Here is a 5,800-nt window from a genome sequence, read left to right as displayed (position 1 = left end):
CGATCGCAAGTCGTAAACCCCGATGATGTATGGAGTTGAGGCAGCGTAAGATGGATGGCCATGCAGAGGAGTATACGAAGCTCCCATAATCCAGCTTGGAGCGGACGTTCGACTGATATACACGAAGTAGGACGGTTCGATCCGCTTCCCACGACATACCACTGAGAACACGGAGGACATTTAAAGAACGGGTACAACGGGCAGCCAAATATGACATGTGGAGACCAGCTAAGTTTCCTGTCAAATGTAATACCTAAAAATTTTGTGTCTCCACGAATGGGAGAGCAACGGGACCGAGTCGTAAGGACGGTGGGAGAAACTCCTTGTAGCGCCAGAAGTTAATACAGACCGTCTTCTCGGCAGAAAAACGGAAGCCATTGGCGACACTCCAGGAGTAAAGACGGTCAAGAGAACGCTGAAGACAGCGCTCCAGGACACGTGTACGCTGTGCGCTGCAATAGATGGTAAAATCGTCCACGAAAAGGGAGCCTGATACATCAGCTGGGAGGCAATCCATTATTGGATTGATCGCTATGGCGAAGAGAGCGCTGCTCAAAACTGAGGCCTGTGGCACCCCATTCTCCTGGTGAAAGGTGTGACATGACAGAACCCACACGTACCCTGAACTGTCAATCCATTAAAAAAGGAACGAATAAAAAGAGGGAGGCGACCGCGAAGACCCCATGTATGCATGGTGCGGAGAATGCCCGCCCTCCAACAGGTGTCGTAAGCCTTCTCCAAATCAAAGAACACAGCCGCGGTCGGGCACTTCCGCAAGAAGTTATTCATAATTAAGGTTGACAAGGTAACCAGATGGTCAACAGCAGAGCGGCGCCTACGAAATTCACATTGTACATTGGTAAGTAGGCGTCGAGACTCGAGCAGCCAAACCAAACGAGAGTTAACCATTCGCTCCATCACTTTACAGACACAGCTGGTAAGCGAGATGGGTCGATAACTGGAAGGCAAGTGCTTGTCCTTCCCCGGCTTAGGAATCGGGACAACAATAGACTCACACCAGCATGCGGGAACATGCCCCTCAATCCAGATGCGATTATAAGTACGAAGAAGGAAACCTTTACCCGCAGGAGAAAGGTTCTTCAGCATCTGAATATGAATAGAATCAGGCCCTGGAGCGGAGGACCGTGACCGGGCAAGTGCGTTTTCGAGTTCCCGCATGGTGAATGCGGCATTATAACTTTCACGATTTGAGGAGCGGAAGTTAGGTGGCCTAGCCTCCTCTGTCTGTTTGTGGGGGAGGAAGGCAGGGTGGTAATGAGCGGAGCTCGAAACCTCTGCGAAAAAGCGGCCGAAGGCATTGGAGACATCCTCCGGGGCCACAAGGACGTCATTCGCGACCATCAAGCCAGAAACTGGTGAGTGGACCTTAGTGCCAGATAGCCGGCGCAGGCTACCCCAGACAACAGAAGGAGTAAAACTTTTGAAGGTGCTTGCGAAAGCAGCCCAGCTGGCTTTCTTGCTTTCTTTAATACGACGACACTGTGCACGGAATCGTTTGTAAGTGATACAATTCGCCACTGTAGGGTGGCGTTTAAAGGTGCGTAAAGCACGTCGACGAGCACGTAAAGCGTCTCTACATGCTGCGGTCCACCAGGGGACCGGTACGCGACCTGGAGAAGAAGTAGGGTGAGGGATGGAATGTTCAGCAGCAGTGAGAATGACTTCCGTGAGGTGTGCGACCTGACGATCGTGGCGTGCAAGTTGGGTAGTACATATAGAGAGGTCTAAATGGGTATAGGTGTGAGATGTGTCCGAAAGAAAAGTAGGGGCGCCAGTATTGAGGCAGACAAGATTGAGCTGGTTGAAAAGGTCTGCTAACAGGGAGCCCCTCGGGCAGGATGCCAGAGAGCCCCAAAGGGGATGGTGGGCATTGAAGTCTCCAGTTAACAAAAATGGGGCAGGTAGCTGAGCAATAAGCTGCATCATGTCTGCCCTGGTAACGATAGTGACGATGGAGTGTAAACAGTACAAATGGAAAACGTAAAAGTGGGGAGAGTAATGTGGATGGCAACTGCCTGCAGGCCGGAGTGCAATGTGATGGGATCGTAGTAAATATCATCCCGGACCAGCAACATAACCCCTCCATGAGCCAGAATACCTACCACAGGGGTAGGTCAAAACGCACAGGTGTGTGCCAAGGCAATTTGATCGCATGTGCGTAGCTTCGTTTCCTGGAGGGCTACGACGAGCGGACGGTGCAAGCGGAGCAGCAACTTCAAGTCCTCTCGGTTGGAGCGAATGCTGCGAATATTCCAGTGAATAAGTGCCATCGAAAGAAAAGGAAGATGAAAGAAGGGGTCACCTCGAAGGCCGCTGAGGGCCTGGCTTCGAGCGAGCACTGCCGCCGCTATCAGTAGGCGGACAGTCATCGTCCATTGGGTCTATAGGTTCAACGGCCATCTTGATAAGATGGCCGGGAGGGGGAGCTTCCTCCGCCGGTGAACGGCCAGATGTTCGGCTACCAGCGGTGCGGCCAGGCGAAACGGATGACGGCCTGGGGCGGCAACCGCTGGGTGGCGCAGGAGAAGAAATGCGCCGTGGCGGAGAAGGAGAACTGTGCTTCCTATGAGCCTTCTTGGAAGGTCGTTTGGTGGAAGTACCGGTCGAAGGCTGGAAGGTCGAGGTACGTAGGAAGTCTGCACGGGACGGTTCCTTCTTGAAGGCCCGTGCATCTGACATCTGGGTCTTCGTCTTAGCAGAAGCTGATGAAGGGGCTGGTGTCTGTGGGGTGATGGGAGGAAGAGGAGACGTCGACCACGCGATCTTAGCACTGGCAGAACGGACGACCGTGGTGCTGAAGGTCAGATCGCATGTCTGGGTTGCCACCTCCCTGGTAGTCCGAGGAGAGGCGAGGACAGTACTGTATTTCCCCGCTGGGAGCAGTGTGGGCTTCCTACTAGCCAATAGCTTGCGAGCAGCCGAGGTGGACACTTTCTCTTTGACCCGAATTTCTTGGATACAGCGTCCTTCCTTATAGGCAGGACAGTCGCAGAAGATGCGGCATGGTCACCCTGACAGTTCACACAACGAGGAGAATGAGGTGGACAGTCACCCTCATGAGCATCCCTGCCACAAGTGACACATTTATCCGCATTGGAACAAGACTGGCGAGTGTGATTGAAACGCTGACACTGGTAGCAGCGCGTAGGTGTCGGGACATAGGGGCGAACAGAAATAACCTCGTAGCCCACCTTGATGCGCGATGGCAGCTTAACACTATCAAAGGTCAAGAAAAGTGTCCAGGTCGATACAAGGTCATTGTTGACCTTTTTCATGACCCTATGGACAGCCGTCACGCCCTGCTCAGCAAGGAAAGACTAAATCTCCTTGTCAGTCAATCCGTCGAGTGATCGAGTATATACCACACCACGAGACGAATTCAAAATGCAGTGAGCCTCCACCCGGACAGGGAACATGTACAGGAGTGTGGCCCAAAGCAGTTTTTGTGCCTGAAAGGCGCTCTCAGTTTCTAGTAATAAGGTACCGTTACGCAACCTGGTACAAGATTTGACAGATCCGGCTATGGCATCTACGCCCTTCTGGATAACGAAAGGGTTGACAGAGGAAAAATCCTTTCTGTCCTCAGATCGAGAAATGACGAGGAACTGTGGGGCAGGCGGTAGTACTTTGGTCACTGGTGGCTGGTGGCTGGTCAAGTTTCCGTTTTTGGGCAGAAGTCGAGAGAGATGGAGTGAAATCCATTGCGGAGGAATCCTCCATGATTGCCAGCGTCTCCGATGGCGCGCTCCTTCCTTGTGGGGACCCTCTCAGAGGGCACTCCCGCCTTAGGTGAATGTTTACACCTCAGGTCACACCTGAGAAACAGACGGAGGGACCAATCGGCATGGTCAGAAGGCATCAGTCAGGCAATCACCCCTCCCTGGGCCTGGCCTTTACCAGGGGGTACGTGCGTGCCTTACATGTCTACCCAGGGTGGGGAATTACATGTTACCCCGTCACTGGCTACGCGTGGATCGGCCTTCAGGCGCGCACAGGGAAGAAAGAGGAGGAGGAGGGGGGGGGGAAGAAGGCAAAAGGGGGGGGGAAGAAGGCAAAAGGGGGGGGGAAGAAGGCAAAAGGGGGGGGGAAGAAGGCAAAAGGGGGGGGGAAGAAGGCAAAAGGGGGGGGGAAGAAGGCAAAAGGGGGGGGGAAGAAGGCAAAAGGGGGGGGGAAGAAGGCAAAAGGGGGGGGAAGAAGGCAAAAGGGGGGGGGAAGAAGGCAAAAGGGGGGGGGAAGAAGGCAAGGGGGGGGGCGAAGAAGGCAAGGGGGGGGCGAAGAAGGCAAGGGGGGGGCGAAGAAGGCAAGGGGGGGGCGAAGAAGGCAAGGGGGGGGGGGCGAAGAAGGCAAGGGGGGGGGGCGAAGAAGGCAAGGGGGGGGGGCGAAGAAGGCAAGGGGGGGGGCGAAGAAGGCAAGGGGGGGGGCGAAGAAGGCAAGGGGGGGGGCGAAGAAGGCAAGGGGGGGGCGAAGAAGGCAAGGGGGGGGCGAAGAAGGCAAGGGGGGGGGCGAAGAAGGCAAGGGGGGGGCGAAGAAGGCAAGGGGGGGGCGAAGAAGGCAAGGGGGGGGCGAAGAAGGCAAGGGGGGGGCGAAGAAGGCAAGGGGGGGGGCGAAGAAGGCAAGGGGGGGGGCGAAGAAGGCAAGGGGGGGGGGCGAAGAAGGCAAGGGGGGGGGCGAAGAAGGCAAGGGGGGGGCGAAGAAGGCAATGCGGAGACGACAGTGTGCTCGAGTCCTTGCGGGAGAGGCAAAAGGAAGAACGCCATGGGCCTGGATTCACCTTAATGGCACGAAGTTTATTAGACAGTGGAGTAGCCTCCCAAGAATTGGCCCATGACTGTGCAAAGTGGGATTTGATGTGAAGCCGTAAATCCGCTGCAGGAGGGGTTACAGAAAACGGGGGGTAAGTAACTGCTCCCACAGCCAAACGATCAGCGAGCTCATTACCCGGGATACCCACATGGCCCGGGACCCATAGGAAGTCAATGGAACAAGCAGCACGGTGAAGATCAGCGAGATGGTCATGGATGGCAGAGACCAAGGGATGGCGCGAAAAACACCGGTCAATAGCAAGAAGGCCACTCATCGAGTCCGTACATAACAAAACGCGGTTGTGTTGGGATTGTTTAATAAAGGTAAGGGCCCGGGAAATTGCCATCAATTCCGCAGTAAACACCCCACATAAGGGAGGCAGTAGATGATTTTCCGTTCCAACAAAGGACGTGAAGGCATACCCAACATGATCAGCAGATTTAGAGCCATCAGTGTAAAAAACAACAGCATCCCGAAACTCCCATAAAATTTGGCGGAAAAAGGAACGGAACACCACCGGGGGGATGGAATCTTTCGGACCGCGGCGGAGATCCATCCGAATTCGAGGCCGAGGAACTAACCAAGGAGGGGTGGAGGGGAGGGAGGGAGCGAGGAAGACAGGACAAAGAAGGAAGCCGAAAATCACGGGTAAGAGACGCAAGGCGCAGCCCAACCGGTAAACCCGCCCGAGGGCGGGAGTCAGGCGGGCGACGTCCATGGTCTGGGAATAGGATAGAATAGGAAGGATGAGCGGGAGAAGAACGGATAGTAAGGGCATAAGACACCAGAAGCTGTGACCGCCGAACAGAAAGGGGGGGGATCCCAGCTTCAACCAGGAGACTATCAACAGGGCTAGTAGGGAAGGCACCGGTGGCCAAACGGATACCACGATGGTGGACTGGATCCAGCACGTGCAGCGTGGAAGGAGCAGCTGAACCATAAACTTGACAACCATAGTCCAAACGTGACAGAACTA

The sequence above is a fragment of the Schistocerca piceifrons genome, chromosome X, assembly GCF_021461385.2.
Source record: "Schistocerca piceifrons isolate TAMUIC-IGC-003096 chromosome X, iqSchPice1.1, whole genome shotgun sequence".
NCBI lineage: Eukaryota > Metazoa > Arthropoda > Insecta > Orthoptera > Acrididae > Schistocerca > Schistocerca piceifrons.
The sequence above is the reverse complement of the archived record's forward strand: the minus strand, read 5'-3'. Positions refer to the sequence as shown.